General features: G+C 37.5%; 1 long non-coding RNA gene across 1 annotated transcript in view; it reads left to right on the top strand.

Moving 5' to 3' along the window:
- LOC144315463 (uncharacterized) overlaps positions 1–17,717 on the top strand; it is a 76,172-nt gene extending 58,455 nt beyond the window's left edge. The window contains exons 12-15 of the long non-coding RNA XR_013381169.1: positions 4,227–4,382; positions 7,901–7,979; positions 13,740–13,925; positions 17,557–17,717. This is a non-coding gene — a long non-coding RNA (uncharacterized LOC144315463). The remainder of the gene's footprint in view (positions 1–4,226; positions 4,383–7,900; positions 7,980–13,739; positions 13,926–17,556) is intronic.
- The last annotated feature ends 347 nt before the right edge of the window (positions 17,718–18,064 follow it).

The following is an 18,064-nucleotide window of genomic DNA, read 5'->3' as shown; positions in this document are numbered from 1 at the left end:
CCCTGGCCTGCATTGCAAAATCCGCACTTTCATGAAACAAAGGGATCCCTTCGGGGTTGATTTTAATTTTTTTTTTTTTTTTATCGCATTGCTACTCAAATATAAAGTAACATAAAATTAGGTATAAAGTCCTTATGATCATGGCTCGTTTACAGTTATAAAACCAAAACAAATTTACAAATTAATTACAAGCAGAACTACAAAAGCAATAACATTCAAATTAACATCATTAATTTAATGTGAGAGATGATGATGTTTTGCTGAAACTGGATCATTGCTCACCACATGGCTCTGGCACCAACTGCTGAGGCACAGGGGGTCTTGACGTGGGGGAGGCCTGTCTGCAGGCTTCTAAGCTAGGAATCCACTGAGCCAAGGCACCCCGCCCCCATTCACCACATATCAGCTTCCCCCTTATTTCCCATGACAGTGTTCTGTCCCTAAAGTCGGGCTTTTGTCTTACTACCCTGACTTGCACTGAAATTCCTTCTTCCCTCAAAGTTATCCCTCCTTAACTGAGCTCCAGTGCCCTGAGACTCATTGGCCCTGCATGAGGCCAATATTGATCCCTGATTAAACCAACTGAGGTGAAGAGACAAGATCAAATGGTGCTAATGCTATGGCTGCTTTAGATTCATGAGGATAGGGAGGAGGAGTCACAGTACAGTGCTGCACACCTATCTCAGCGACATGCCATGGCTAAGTCCTACATTTCTACTCTAGCACCATGGGAATTCTGATGCATGGCCATCGGGAGACCTGCATGAGGATGTTCACTGAAGCATTGTTGGGGGTGACCTGGTTCCCATTACTGGGAAAGCAATCCACGGCAGATATACACCATGATCTACCAGTAACTATTAGAACCAATGGAAGTTCATACGTCAAAGGATGTGGACTTAAGAAACATGGCAATAACGAGAATGAGATTGAAAATACTATTTACATAAACTAGTGATACATACAAAAAGCAATATGCACTTGGCAAGAAGGTATGCAAATACAAAGATGCAGATTACATTTAAATATTTGCTTGTAATGGTGAGACGGGAAAGGTAGTGGAGTCTGCTGATAAGAGACATCAAACAAAAATAAACTCACTTGCTTATCAACAAATGAGACAAAGGCCATATAAGGGCCAGTGATAATAACGTCCACGAACATTAATGCTTAATGAATGCTTACGTCAACCCTCTGTACCCAAGGTGGGGAAAAAAAAAAAAAAGAAGAGAGAAGGAAGAAGGAGGTAATAAGGAAGAAAGGGAGTGCTGGATATAGCAGGGATCCGCCACACATGCAGATTACAGAGATTCTTTCTAAAGTCTTACTTCACCTGATGAGAAAATGTTTTTGGAAAGTTGCAATTAGAAATTTTCCCTTTGAAAGGCAACAGCCATATTGCTTGATACGTAGTCAGGAACAGCTATTTGGACTTTAGCAGTGCCTACTAAAAGCCTGCCTAATATCCCACAGATCTACATCTTAAAAAGTAACCCAGTCATTACTCTAACTTTGACGTATCCAAATGCTAGTCTACCAAGCGTGATTTGAAGGTAATGAACGTGAAGGTATTCTTTATTGCATAATAAGTTCGCACACAGCTTTATCTTTTCAAGCCAGAATAGGCTGTGCTATTTCAGTTACATCTGAGTGAGATACCCTAGTCATGAATCATGAAAACATTTCATTAACTGATTATAGATCTTGTCGCTTCAGCAGGGGAACTGAGAAGTGCACTTCTGACCTGAAAATCCTTCGGTACAGATTGAGTGACAGTGACACACCAAGTGTCACAATTCCCTGTTTGGTTGCTAGTAAGAGATGCTAAGAAAGTGACATTTCTTTCTAGCCAGGCATCAACCACATCTTAAATAAAGAGATGATTTCCATAGTCATCCTGGGATCTATGAAAATCTTTTAAGACTTTGCAAGTAAGTTTTAAAAATAATGGCTTTGTGTACAAAAGAATCACCACCGGTTGATACTTAACTCCAAGGCATGAACAATAAGCTTGTTATGGTTTGACCCCGAATTGAGCTTTTACCTTAAATTAAACCACACGTAATGAAGTCCCTATCCTCAATATGCAAATAAATTGAATAACATTTTTCAGCTGCATGAAACAGCTACTGTCTTAAAACTTATCTTCTATGTGGTCCATTCTAAGTAAGGTCACAATTTATGTAGCTATCTATTGCATTATTCATGATATAAATAGTTTGCTTCAATATCTATGTGCTGTCTCAATTTCCCACTCCCCTTGCAGTTAGGTGGAGCCAGCCATGTGCATTTCTCTGGTCAAAAGGCAGTGAGCGGGAGTGATGAGTGTCACATCTGATGGAAGGAAATTAAGACCTGGAGAATGGAACTCACCTGTGGAGGGTTGTAGTGTCTGTTAGCCCGGGTCTCTGAGAGCCCATGAAGGGCAAGCTCCCACAGCTTAAGGAGGGCAGATGAGAAAGAAACTTCAGCTCTTTTAAGCCACTGAGATCCACGGGTCACTGGGTTACTGCAGCATAACCTAGTCTATACTGACTAATATTCAAATTAATGACTCAATTAACAAAGAACCTAATATACCACATCCTAGGAGGAACAAAACAAAATTTAAAAGATAACTGACATGGGAAAGTTAGGCAACAATGTTTTAAAAATACAGTAGAAGAATTTCTCGAGCCCTTATCATGTGACCAAGTGAACCGTAAGTGAATGAGGGCTCCAGATTCAAAGAGGTGTCACTGGGCTGCAGGGCTGGAGGAAGAATTCATAAAATAAAGTGAGATTCAAGATAACCCTTGTAATTGAGGCCAGATTTGGAGAGTCTGGAGCAAGAATGGGAGTAAAGGTCTGTAATTAAGTATGCACTGGGGTGGTCCAAAGATAGTAGAAAGAGAGATTCTGTTAGGAGAATAACTGGAAATCAAGTTTGGAAAATATTTTGATATCATAACATGAAGTCCATCGAAAACTGAGCTAAGGATTTTATACTTATATTTAAGGCATCAGAGAGTTGGCTTGGCTTTTCAAATATGATGAAGAAAGAGAGAGAGAGAGAGAGGTCACATACTTTCCTATTTAATCTGTAAGTGAAAGTGATTTCAGGGCTCTGGGCAGGTCTGAGGACTGGACTGAGTGGAGGTAAAGGTCTGGAGAACGTCCCCTGGGGTTGTGGTCATGAAAAGAGAAGGAAAGGATAGGCATGAAAGGCATCATGAAGAATCTACAGATATGAGTGACTTCGCAGATGCAGAGAACGAAGGAGAAGGATGACTATCAAGCCATTCATTCATTCACTCACTCACTGATACATTCATTCATTCATTCATTCATTCATTATCAAATACATAGTAAGTACACACCACAAGCCAGACACTATTCCTTGGAGGGAATGTGGGGGGTTTTGGACATTTTAATGAGAGAAATGATAGCATTCTTTCATACCAACGGGAATGGGGTAGTACAGGAAGAGCTTTGAAAACACAAAAGCAGGAAGAAATACTTACAGGAGAAAACTTCCTGAAAACAGGAGGCAATAGGATCCAGAGAATCACTGGAGACTGTGTTAAAGAGGACAATTTTATCTTATAATTTGAGGGATTATTTAGGTTTTTCTTGTTTCCTGTTTCAAGTTAATAACGGAGTCTCTGTTCTCTGTACTTTCTATTTTTAATTAAATTGAATTTGTATCTAATGCTTCTTGTTGGCTATGTTATGATGAAAAGATTTAATATTTTAAATACTTTAGAATGCCTGTTTTAGAGTACTGGAGAGGTGGTGTGGGAGAGAGGGAGGAGCACTTTTCAGGGGTCTAAACATGCTTTGATTGGTGATGTAAGGAAATTTAACGATTGATCAAGAGATTTAATGGTGTGCTTCCAAGGCGGTGAAAACATTGCTTTACACGTATCACACCACCTTAAAAACCCTTCAGTCACTCTCAGTGTGTAACAAGTTTAATTGTGAACTCTAAATCTGGACTCCTAGTGCTTCCTCCACTCTTAATTGTACAATTTTGGACATATTCTAATTTCCTTATTTGTAAATTGGGGAGAGTAATACTTCCCTGACCAAAGGTAGGTGATCACTAAGTGTGATATTAGGCCAGTTATTATTGACTTGTAGGATATTGTCACAACCTCTCAGCATTTGTTCCAACTCTTCCCCATTGGGTAGAAACCATGTGGTTTTGGTAGTACTAATTCTACTTCTAACTCTCTCTCTTCTAGCAAGGAAGCAACGGAGAACATCTGGAAGTTATCTTAAATTCATGAGGGGAGTTAATCTTAAGATAAAGCAGACACCATGAGAGACAGAGGAGAAATGGAAAGGAAGGAGATCCATGATGACATGTTTGAGCTACTAGAATCAAGCCAACACTTAAAGTAAGTTATATGAATTTTCATTGTTTTACCAATGTGAGTTGGATTTTCCATTACCTACACTTTGAGGGAAATTTTTTAAAAAGCACAGACTCCAAGTGTAGAGTAAGATTTTGCCATTTACTAAGAGCTGAATCCTGGAGGGCAGGAGAAAGCCTTCTCCTGGCAGAATCAAGGAGATAGTTATACTCTACCTTCTTGACTGGCTGCCAGGTTGGAAGTCTATATCTACAAGTATGGGGGGAGGTGAGCAGTGATGAAAGGCAATGGATTTTTTTAGTCACGATAACTTCTAAGGGGGCACCTGGGTGGCTAAGTGGTTGAGCATCTGCCTTCAGCTCAGGTTGTGATGCTGGCGTCCTGGGATCGAGTCCCACATCAAGCTCCCAGCAGGAATCCTGCTGTGCTTCTCCCTCTGCCTATGTCTCTGCCTCTCTCTCTGTCTCTCATAAATAATAAATAAAATCTTAAAAAAAACTCCTAAGAATAACTCATTGTAGCAAAGGGCTATACCATTGCAAAGTGTGTGACATTGAATAGAAGTCAGTAAATGTGGAGAGCTAGCCATGCAGTGCTGATGAACACCCTGGTCAAAGGGATCAAGTACATCCAAGAAGAATAAAACCCAATGGTCTTAGTGTATCAGGCTTTCACCATTTCTCTAGCTATGTGAAATGTAACTCTGTTATGGGGATGATAACAACAACAAAAGGCTTTAACTGACACATTTATTGACACATAATTGAACTTTAATTGAATAAAGTTCAAACTCTTTCCTCCCTGTGACAGCACTGTGAGGGATGCTGCGGGGAAAGGATGAGCAAGATGAGAATGTCTCTGCCCTCATGGAGCTTACATGGCAGCAGAAGACACAGATGTTTAGACTCAAAGACTTACAAATCCAGGAATCATACACGTACAAAACGTTAGTGGGGGTGCTGTAGAGGAGAGACAGATGTGTGACAGCATGTAAGCAGTGAGTGACAGTCCCAGCATTCCCTGCCATACTCTCCTATGAATGGTGTTAGTGGCCTGTTGCCCACTCTTTGTCTCTTATCTTCCATCGACTTAAGTAACTTGTCACTGATGATTTCATTAACTATTAACATCATTATTGGATTGTCAGTGGGAATCTTCAGATAAATCATGAGTAAGTCAATTTGCCTGTGAACAACTCTTTTTTTTTTTTTTTCTGGTTGAGAAGGCTAATGTCTAATAGCACTTGGTTAATTTTTATTTATTCAATGGTTAAAATAAGAAAGCATTGGAAAGAGATGAGGAAATGGACATACTTACACAAAATCAGAGAAGAAGTAAACTGATACAACCAGTTTCGAAGATGATTTGGCAATAGCAAAATCATGTATGTGTATAAGCAGAATTTCCACTTATAGGACACTCCCCTACACAAGTATTGATGAGTATATGCAAAGACTTTTATATAGAGTTGAGCATTGCATCATTGCCTCTATTAGCTACGTATTAAACACAACCAAAATGCCCATCTATATAGAAACAATTTATAGACACTTATATTGTAAAATACAGTGTAGTTGTTAAAAAATGATGATTTTTATAGAATGAGATAGATCTCCATGAAATATTAAGAAAAGCAAATCATGGAACTATATATTGTGAGTTTTAATTTTTGTAAAAAATAACTAGAATCATGTTTGTGTGTGTGTATATGTAATAAACGTAAATAAGAATATCTGGAAGGATAATAGCTACCTAGGGTGGGAGGTTAAGAGAATTAAGAGAACCTTAGTTTTTCACTCCAGACTTTGAATTTTTTACATTACCACAAAAGATTTTTTTTAAGATTGGAAAGCAATAATTGTTGTTTAACCATATTCTAGGGCTTCTGGAAGCTCTAGCCAGCATAATAAAAAGATTTTTAAAGCAATTGAATATATAAATATTGAAAAGGAAGGCATAGAGCTACAAATCTGTGATGAAATGATCATCAAATTGACTATTTTAAATTGAATCAGTGGGGAAATGGTTCAGTGTTAGCCACTTATCACACAAACACACACATACACACACACATGCCTGTGTGTGTGTGTGTGTGTGCATAAATGCATGCATAATCACACATTAATGCAAAACTTTCTAACTCTATTGGCCAGAAGAGGAAGGTAGAGATGTGGAACCAGGCTTCTAATCCTGTCCAATATACCAGAAACCACACTGAAAGTCAATATATTCCTGAAAAGTCTCACAAATGTCTCCACATCTGGAGAGAAGCAAACAGTATCACAAATCTTTTTCTTCTTTTCTGACTGAAGAATTACAGAAACACCTGCTGGGAAGAAATTGGGAGATGGGGAGCAGACATGGGAGGAGATGGGACAGTGCTGATCCTCACCCTGCTAAGTAGTAGGGGACAATCCACTGATACTTTCTAAATCTGAAACATGTTGATTTTTAATAGCACAATAATGCTGAATGGTTGTCATAATTACTTTTACTTAATTCCAGAAAAAAATTTTATAAAACAATATATGTTGAGAGAATGGCATATTTATAGAAAAGCCAACAATTCTTTTTTATTTCCCTTCAGTTCCTTTTTTCTATGAAATTCAGGTAAAATTAAGACTACTATTTTTATTAAAAACAAAAATATTCCATCTATTCTCCATTTTTCTGTCTGCCCACCATTTTGAGCACATGCATGGGCAGATGTCTACAAAAAAGGCCCACTGAATGCCACTTCGCAGTATTTTTCAGACTTAAAATAGTGTTTTACATTTCACCTTCATACTTTTTCCACATTATTTGAGTTGTCTGTAATGATTGCGTGTCACTTGTACACAGTTGGCATAAGAGTAAGGGAAAATCTTCATCTCTCTTTGAGCTAATAAGTACACTGTGGGGTTTCTCTCCTATTTAAAAAAAATATATATATACATATATGTATGTATATATATATATATTTGGCCTATTTTATAAGTCACAATCATTTTGTAAAGTCAAAGTCATATTACTCCTTTTTTTTCCTTCTTATATAATTTTTAATTATCCATTGCTGCAGTCCATTGCTGTGAGGCAATAGAGTATGGGGCAGTAGAGTATAGTGGGAAAGAGCCCACTCTCAGGTTCACTGCCTACATCCCCTGGACTTGCTATGACTTGCAGGTACTTGGTTTCTCTGATTTCCTAGTTGCCATAGACAGATGCTCAAACAATATCTAGCTCATAAAATTATATAAGTCTCCCTAATGCAGAGGAAGTGTTCACAACAGTCTACTGTAATACTTTGCTCTACTTCCTCTTCTAATAACACAAACAAAATAGGTTCACTTTAGAAAACAGGTCAATTTCAACTAAGCAAAAAGGGAAACAGGGAAAATAATTTGAATCTCTTTATCTACAAATAATTACGTCTCAGCATGGTACTGTTATGTATTTTCTTTCTTTTTTTGTTATGTATTTTCTTATGCTCTTAATGTTAGTCCTCTTATGTTGTTATTCAGGAAAAAATAAAAAGCATTTTTTTTCTCTCACTCTTTCTTCAGGAAAATACCTTTTGACTAGATATTATAGATACATGGTTGAAAGGTCAAAATGTACAGAAGCATCTGTCTACACTGGAAGGTAAATCTTCCTCCATCTCCAGCCACTACCCTGCTATCCTCCCTGGAGGCAACCACTACGAATTAATGAATAAGTGAATGCACACATACACTTCTTTGCTTACAGTGCTTTCTTAATGGATTTTTTTTAATTGAAGCATAATTGACATACAATGTCCTACTAGTGTCAGGTGTACATCATAATGATTAGATTTTTTTTTATTTTGTATACATTACAAAATGGTCTGCCCTGTAAGTCTAGTTACCACCTGTCATCATCTGTCACAAAGTTACTATGATATTACTAACTACATACCTTGTGTTGTGAAAAAAAAAAAGTCTTATGACTTATTTACTTTATAACCCAAAATTTGTACCTCTTAAGCCCCTTCACCAATTTTGCTCACCCCCACAACCCTTTCCCTCTCTGGTAACCATTAGTTTGTTTTCTGTATCTATGAGTCTCTTTCTGTTTTGGTTTGTTTGTTTTGTTTTTTAAATTCCATATGTGGGGGATCCCTGGGTGGCGCAGTGGTTTGGCGCCTGCCTTTGGCCCAGGGCGCGGTCCTGGAGACTCAGGATCGAATCCCACATCGGGCTCCCGGTGCATGGAGCCTGCTTCTCCCTCTGCCTATGTCTCTGCCTCTCTCTCTCTCTCTCTCTCTGTGTGACTATCATAAATAAATAAAAATTAAAAAAAAAATAAATTCCATATGTGAGTAAAATCTCTGTCTGACTTTTTTCACTTAGCATAATACCCTCTAGATCCATCCATGTTGTTGCAAATGGCAGGATTTCATTCTTATTCCTTTTTTCTGGCTGAGTAATGTTCCATGTGGTATGTATGCTACATCTTCTTTATCCATTCATCAGGTGATGAGCACTTGGTTGCTTCCATGTCTCTGGGCTATTGTAAATAATGCTGCAATAAACATAGAGGTACACATATTTCTTTAAAGTGGTGTTTTTGTTTTCTTCAGATAAATGCCCAGAAATAGAATTGATAAATCATATGGCATTTCTATTTTTAGCTTTTTGAGGAAACACCATACTATTTTTCACAGGGGCTGTATCAGTTTTCACTCCCACCAACAGTGCACGAGTTTTCTTTTCTTTTTTTTTTTTTTTACGAGTTTTCTTTTCCTCCACATTCTTGCCATCAGTTGTTTTTCTTTTTCTTTTTTTTTTTTTTTTTTTAGTTTTTATTTAAATTCTAGTTAGCTAATATATAGTATAATCTTGGTTTCAGGAATAGAATTTAGTGATTTCATCATTTACATATAAAACCAGCACTCATCACCACAAGTGCCCTCCTTAATGCCCATCACCCATCTAGCCCATCCCATGCTCACCTCCCATCCAGCAACCCTCTGTTTGTTCTCCATAGTTAAGAGTATTATTTCTTATCTCTTTGTTTCTAGCCATTCTGACAGTTGGAGGGTGATGTCTCATTGCGGTTTTCATTTGCATTTACTTGATGATGAGTGATGTTGAGGATCTTTTCATTGGTCTGTTGACCATCTGGATGTCTTCTTTGGAAAAATATCTGTTCAAGTCCTCTGCACATTTTTAATCAGGTCGTTTGAGTTTTTTGATAGTAAAATATGTAAATTTTTTATGTATTTTGGATATTATTTTTTATTGGATGTATGCTTTACAAGTATTTTTTCCCATTTAGTACGGAGAAATGCTTTGTTTTGTTGATGGTTTCCTTTGCTGTGCCTCATGAAAAATTTTTAAATTAAACTCATTTCTTCATGGAGGAGCGGGAGGAGGACATTTCAGTTAGCCACAGTCAACCACAATCCAGAAGCAGATGATCATCCTTCTGACATATAGTCTGGTCAACAGCAGCCTAACACTGCATCACATGCCCACATCATTGCCCTCACTTCCTCCCATCACGTAGGCAATTTCTTTGCATCTCACTGCATTATAGTACAAGCTGTTTTGAGAAAGGGACCACATTCATATAACTTTTACTACAGTATATTGCTCTAAGTATTCTATTTTATTATTGTTGCTGTTAACCTCTCACTGTGCCTAATTTATAAATTAAACTTCATCATAGATATGTACAGTTAAACCTCAAACAGTGCCGATTTGAACTGTGCAGGTCCTCTTATACACAGATTTTTTTTTCAATAAATGCAGTACAGTACTGTAAATGTGTTTTCTCTTCTTTGTGATTTTCTTAATAACATTTTTCTCTAGCTTACTTTGTTGTAAGAATATAGTGGATAATACATATAACATACACAGTAGGAGTTAGCAAACTGTTTATGTTATCATTAAGGCTCCCAGTCAACAGCAGGCTTTTCCTAGTTAAGTTTTTGGGAAGCCAAAAGTTACACACAGATTTTTCGACTGTGCAGAGTGTGGTGCCCCTGACTTCCATGGTTTTCAAAGGTCAACTGTATGTGGTTCAATACTCCCTGCAGTTTCAGGAATCCACTGGGGGTCTTGGAAAGGAACCCCTGTGGCTAAGGGGAAAGACTGTGTCTCACTAGGTCTTTCCTTTTCTTTTTCCTTCTCGTGAATCTTTAAGAAATTCAGGAGAGATCTCTGCCTCCCCAGGCATAGTCTAGAAAAGGAGTGGACACTCACTCTAGCCTGGGGCCTTTTCAGATCATCTGCTTGCCTCGTGATTTGGAGGAGATTGCTGGACACAAATCTCCTCCACATCTCTCCTCAGATAGGATTTCAGGGTGGCACAGCCAGTGAACTCCCCTCCCACAAAAGATACAAAGTTCTGAATCAATTGTTCCTTTATTATCTCTTAATGTAGAGTTTCTTTCTTACTGTAAAAGTAATAGATACTCATTAGTTTAAAACTTGGAAGAAAGCATTTCAAAGTATGCAAGATAAAAATAAGCATTTGAATAGTTATAAATTCACCATTCGTAAAATTGTTTTATCCTTAAATATTAGCTCTTGAGCTAATAATTGAAAATACACTAAAGCAAACAAAACAGGAAGCAAACAAAATTTCATATTTAAAAATCACAATACAAAGAAAAGGGGGAGTGAAAATGTCTCAAATGAAAAATAGCCATTATTTTAAGTAATTTTAATATTTCTTAATAAGTAAGATTCCAATATGATATTTGGACTAACTTAAGATTCCCTTACCCTGTGTCATTTCTTGACCAGGATATCAGTATTTGGGAGTGATAAATATACTCCTTGAGGAATGAATTTTAAAGCAAATCAGCTATGCCAAATAATTATCATGTGTGAAAACTGGTCTCATTTAATTGTTGGCATTTGGTTTGCTAAGCTCCTTTGTAGAAGTTAGGCATGACGTTTGCCCCTCCTTCCTTTCTTTGACTCAGCCTCTTTCCCTTACACAATCAAAAACTGAGATTGTCACTTCACAGAGAGAAGAAAGACAGGAAGTAAAACCACCAGGGAAAAAACAGGTTCTATTTGAAAACTGTGATTACGTGTGGATAGAGGCTGATTTTTCAAACAAGTCATCTTTTACTGCTAGAATAAATTAATAGCTTAATCAAGATAAAATGTTTAAACCATTTATAATAAACAAGCTTGGCTTCCACATATTTTGGAGTCAGATAACTCTTATTTGTTCATTATAAACAACTATTTTTTTTATCCTGGCTTATGTTATGCATAATAATTATGTTAAGGCATTAAAATATTTTAAAATGAAATATTCTGTTTTTTTCCAATCAGTCCAAAATAGTGAGATTTTACTCTATCAGGTATTCCAGAAATTTGCCTTTTCTCCTTTGTAGGTTTTATTTTATTTTTTTAATTTTTTTTATTTATTTATGTTAGGCACACAGTGAGAGAGAGAGAGGCAGAGACACAGGCAGAGGGAGAAGCAGGCTCCATGCACCGGGAGCCCGATGTGGGATTCGATCCTGGATCTCCAGGATCACGCCCTGGGCCAAAGGCAGGCACTAAACCACTGCGCCACCCAGGGATCCCGGTTTTATATTTTTTTAACTATACACAATATGTGTCCACTATAGAAAAATAGGAAATATAGCTAAATTTTAGAACATTTAAAAAATTTAGAGGTCTGGATTTCAGCCATTGGTGAGAAATAAAGTGAAGACATCTACCAGAGATATTAAAATGAAATTTATTTCTCAGGACTTAGTTAAGTACTTAGAACACACAGATTTATCACACACCTTTATTTTATTTTAAAATGATTTCATATCATGGTGCCTAGGTGGCACAGTTAAGTTTCGAACGCTTGGTTTTGACTCAGGTTGTGATCTCAGGTTCTTGAGATCGAGCCCTGCATCTTGCTCCACTCTGAGCATGGAATTTGCTTAAGACTCCTCTTCACTCTCTATTCCCCCCTGCTCTCTCTCTCTCTCTAATATAAATAAATCTTTTTAAAAATGTAAAATGATTTCATGTTGACTGTGACCATCAAAGTTGCTACTAGTTTTTCCTCTATTATTAACCAAATAGAGAAGATGTTGACTAATTCAACCCATAGGCTGAACTATATCCAATTAGTCAGAAACAAGTGATTTTTAATTCCATTTATAAAATATCCAAGGGAAAACATCCTACCTTGCCCAAATAATCTGTTACTAAATTTCCTTCCTGCTCTGAATAGCTCTACTATAAAGAAGCTTTTCATTACAATTCATTTGAATCTCTTAAGCCATAACTTCACCTCATTTCTTCTCATGGAATCAGTTGTATTTGAATCTATTACCTGTGATTTTCACTTCCATCAGGGCATTTGTCTCAGTTTCTAGACTGTTTTTGGCTTTTCCTTACCTATAATCCACTTGTGTTATTTGTTTGACAGAAACAATTGTTGAGTTATGTGCATGTAACACATAACCACAAATTCTACTTCCAAGCCCAATTTCTAAAATTTTTTTGGTAAAAATTTGTAAGACTTTATAAAAATTACACAAGAAATGCACAAATACATTCTTACCATAAAAGATTTAAAGATATCAAAGTATATAGAATGAAACACTAACACCTTTCCTCATGTCTCTCCACACTAATTTCATAAGCCGTTGCCATCTACACTATCCATTCAGTTCCTATACATTGTCAACCTATTCTAATAAGTCTTCTAAGACTTTTATGTCTTCCCATAGAGGCTCAATACTCACATTGAGTAGCTGCTATTTGACCCAGCCATCCGGAGTCATACCAATGGTTCATTGTCTTCAGTGTCCAGTCTCTGCTAATGAGCCAAGACTCACTCAGGTAGAAGAGCTCCACAGATATCCTCAGCAAAACCCCACTCTAGCCTCCCACCTCTCCAAAAGCACTATTTCACTTTACTTATCCTCCACATACCTATGGCATTTAAATAGTATTCCTCAGGCACCTGGGGGGCTCAGTGGTTGAGCATCTGCCTTTGTCTCAGGGTGTGATCCCAGAGTCCTGGGATCGAGTCCCGCATCAGGCTCACCACAGGGAGCCTGCTTCTACTTCTGCCTATGTCTCTGCTTCTTTCTCTGTGTCTGTCATGAATAAATAACAAAATCTAAATAAATAAATGGTATTTCTCACTATTAATGAACTTAGTAACTAGTTGAGTGATGTTGGGAACATCACCTAACCTCGGGGGCCTCATTTTATCGTGTATAAATAAATCTAGTAGTCAGATTATGCCATTTCTAAATTTCCTCCCTGCCTCTAAAATTCTTTAATATCAGGCTTAAAATAAGGTAATGATATTAGTAAGAATAATTTATAAAAACATAGCAAGTATTTTTTTCTAAGGAATTCTTCACCTTGTTTTCCTACTGAAAATATTGATTGACAGACCTTGACATCAATGATCTAGAAATGGTTCCCATACTGCAGCCCAAATGAACCAAGGAGTCTGCACTGAACTGTAAAGTCATTGAGAGGGCAATAATTAAGGAGACACACTGGATCCCAGTTTGAGGAAAGGAATAAAAGTTCAAGGTCAAGAAAAATTTGTCAAAAGTCAAGTTCCACAGATGAGGTAAAGCCACAAAGGTGAATAAAAATCACATTTCCAAAATGACCAGAAATAGAGTGGGTATCAGATTAAGAAAAAATATAGTGGCATGGTGGACAATGTAAGGTTTTTCATACTCTGTATTGGTTATCTACTACTACATAACAAATTACCCTAAAAGTAGCTACTTGAAACAACATACATTTATTTTCTCATATGCTTTCTGAGGGTCAGGGAGCTAGAAATGACTTAGCTGGATGGCCTGGCTCAGGGTCTCTCATAAGGCTGTGATCAAGTGTTGGCTAGGGCCATAGTCTCGGAATTTTTGACTAGGGCCAGAGGATCCACTTCCAAGCTCACTCACATGACATTGGCAGGAGGCTTCCTCTCCACATGGGCTTCTCCATAGGGTTTCTTGCAATATGATTTCCCCAAGCCAAGTGATCTGAGAGTGAGAGGGTAAATATATAATTGACAATATTGAACTAAATAGAACCAAAACCAGACATGGAGCAGACCAAGGTTTAATTCAAAACTCATCTCATCTGTTTTGTTCTTTTGTTTTGTTTCTTAAATTCTACACAAAACAAAGAAAAAAAAGACTCTTAAATACAGAGAACCAACTGGTGGTTTCCAGAGGGTAAGTGGTGAGGGGAATGGGTGAAATAGGTGAAGGGGATTAAAAGTACACTTATTCTGATGAGCACTGAGTAGTGTTTAGAATTGTTGAATCACCTATATTGTATACCTAAAACTAATATGACACTGTATATTCATTATACTTTAAGAAAAAAACCTCACATCATCTTTTAAAAATGAAAATACAGAGGTTAGTTTACTGCTTTGTAAACATTTCATTTGATCACATTTACTTGTTGAAAATCTTTCCTCCATCTTTTTAATAAAATAATTAAAAATCATTTAGTATATAATTCAGAGGATGTAAGCAAGTTAAGCCAAATTTATTTCACTAGGAAAAAAAAAAGAGTAAAAGTAATTTGAAATAAGAACTTATCTTTAAAGAACTGAACTTTTGGAACTAATGTGACTTCCAAACAATAGACACTTCAAATTCATGAGCCAGCCTTAGTAAAACTATAACAGAATGGCAGGACCATACACCAAACATCTCCAAGTGTGTGATGATAGCTTGGGAGAACGTTAGTGCTGATACCTGAACTCTTGCTCTTTTGAATTTTATTTTCTCTTTTATAAATATGAGAAATACAATAGAAAAAATTATTATACATATTATTTGAGTTTTCCAATTGGAAAAAGAAATTGGGCTGTTTCCTTTGATGATTACTTATATTTCATTTCAAAAGCGTGCTGAATACGTGTCTCTTTGATACAATAATAGACAATAAGCCATCTGCTGGTTAGTATCTTCCTACCGCTGATGGTGTCAGAACACAGAGACCTCTCCACCATTCCTAGGGTAACTCAGCTGAGAAGAAAGTCCATCCCCAAACTAGCTAAATCACCATGGAACTGTGCCACCCCATTTCTCAGTCTCATGCATTCATTCTCCTCCATCAATCCATCCATTCAAACATCTACTGTTGAGTTTCTGTTATTTCCCAGTCCTGGACTCCACATAAGAGACCCTCTCTCCGGTGCAAATTTGACCTAATCTCAACAAGGTTACAGAGCCCTCATCTCTAACAGGCTTTCCTCAGTTGTGCAGTCAGAGAAATTCAATTCATCAGCTTGCCTTGACACCACCTATAATAAAGAACAGTGCCTTGGAGCACCTGAGTGGCCCAGTCAAGCGTCTGCCTTTGGCTCAGGTCATGATCTCAGGGTCTTGGGATCAAGCCCCACATAAGCTCCATGCTCAGTGGGGAGTCTACTTCTCCCTCTCCCTCTGCCCATCCCCCACTCCTGCTCTCTCTCTCTCTCAAATAAATAAATAAAATCTTTTTAAAAACCCCAAATCAAACAAAAACCAGTGCATTTTTTCATTGACTTAATCTTTGTAATTTTTTTAAAAGATTTTATTTATTTATTCATGCAAGAGGCAGAGACACAGGCAGAGGGAGAAGCAGGCTCCATGCAGGGAGCCTGATGTGGGACTCGATCCAGGGTCTCCAACATCACATCCTGGGTCAAAGGCAGGTGCTAAACTGCTGAGCCACCCAGGGATCCCCAATCTTTGTTATTTTTAAATGCAAGTAGCAGCCAATGCTCAGAAAAGCCCAAAAGCACATTCTTACACTGATTAATAAACAAACCTAATATTTATTTTACATATATGCCTGCTAAGTAATAAATCTGTATCATTAAATAGGAAAAAAACCCACAGAAACAGTATTTTTTTAAAAGACTTTATTTTTAAGTAATCCCTACACCAAGCATGGAGCTTTAACTTACAACCCCAAGATCTAGAGTCACATGTTCTTGTTGACTGACCCAGCTGGGTGCCCCCAGAAACAGTACTTTTATTTTATATTATTTTGCTTTTCATTTTAAAAAATATTGTATTTATTCTGTTATTCTAGAGAGAAAGGGAGGAAAGAAAAGAGTGTGAGGAGAGGGAGGGGCAAAGGGAGAGGGACAAGCCAACTCAGTGCTGAGCATGGAGCCCAAGGCAGGGCTTGATCTCATGACCCTGAGATCAGGACCTGAGCTGAAATCAAGAGTTGGATGCCCAACCAACTGAGCCACCCAGGTAACCCAGAAATAGTACTTTTAACAGTTGTCTTTGACCCTAAACAGGGTGTCACTTAATAAAAAAAAAATACTTCTCTGTTGTTAGATTCTTAGTTCAGAGAATCTTCTGAACATTCTTAGTTCAGAGAATTAGTGCTTATAAGCAGACAGAAGGACTGTCTGGATATGCTGCCTGGTGCTGTTCTCCCTTCTCACATCCAGAAACCCAGCGTGACATGCCAAAGACATGAGAAAAAGGAAGACATGAGCTAGATAGGATTCTGCTCATAGATTGTACAAGCATTGTCAGTTATCAGAAGAAGCTGTTTTATTTGGATGGGCTATTGGATTGCCCTAGGGAAATCTTCTGATTCTTTATTGATTTAATTTGGTCAGGGCATACACTGCTCTATGAACCACTGACTTCATTCTTATGAGGTAGGGCAATTAGTTAGAAAGAAAAGAAATGTACTATTTGAAAGAAAGACCATGAGAAGGGACACTCCTGTGCTTGAACTACTAACAATCCATTAGAAATCTCATAAAAAACAAAAAAGAGATCTCATAAAAGTTGGCGTTTTTTATATCTGAGCTGGGATGAAGTGTGGGAAGACAGGCACCTCTGTGTCATTGCTGCATACAAGGCCCTCCATTTTCTCACTCAAGCCTGTGAGGCCATTAACCCAATGTCCTCCAGCTCATTCCTCTTTCCGCCACATCCTGACCTCTGGAAAATTAGGTCAGTTAATACTTTAGGACATTTATCAAAATGATAGTTCTGAACTGATTTAGATGAGAAAGAATGCATATAATTTTAAAAGGTTTCTTTATCATGCATGATATATTTATCCATAGTCATAACTGAATGAGAAGAAGAAAGAGCATTCATCATCACGTGAGGAAAGAAATATTTTCTCCATTAGCAAAAAAGATATACATTCAGTTAGGTAAGCACCTAACTGCATATCAAAGAGACTTACACATCTTATTTCTTATCTTTCAGGAACTGCCCATTCTGAGTGGAAATCATGTAAATGAAACAGGAACTATGGCATAAAAGCAATAAACCAATTCATGAATATGCAGTGCCTTATTTACATCAAATTCAAGTCAAAAATGATTTAAGGCTAGGGATTAGGAATAACAGTCTATCTGGGGGTGAAACTAGGGAGGCTAGGGGTATAATTTCAATTCTACTCAAGACAGAGAAGTTTTCAACTCTTTCTAATCAATACAGAATTTTCCTTAACTGTGTCCTAAAATAGCAAACTGTGATTTGAAATGATGACCTGAGAAAAGGGTCATTGTTTCTTCTTAGAACAAGGAAAAGTGTGCTCTTTTGCCCACAGAGGGCCTACACTTGCCCCTGGGGAACTCACCTGGCCTGTGCTCATAGACCAGAGGCTGAAGGCCTGAGGGCCTAATGTCTTAGGCTGGATTTGGGCACACTCGAGGTGAGCCCCAGAAGCAAAAGTGAAGGAAGTAAAGTGGGAAAGACAGGAGGAGTTCAA

Source organism: Canis aureus, chromosome 6, assembly GCF_053574225.1.
Source record: "Canis aureus isolate CA01 chromosome 6, VMU_Caureus_v.1.0, whole genome shotgun sequence".
In the NCBI taxonomy this organism is placed as follows: domain Eukaryota; kingdom Metazoa; phylum Chordata; class Mammalia; order Carnivora; family Canidae; genus Canis; species Canis aureus.
Note: the sequence above shows the minus strand (reverse complement) of the source record. Positions and strands in the feature narration are given on the sequence as shown.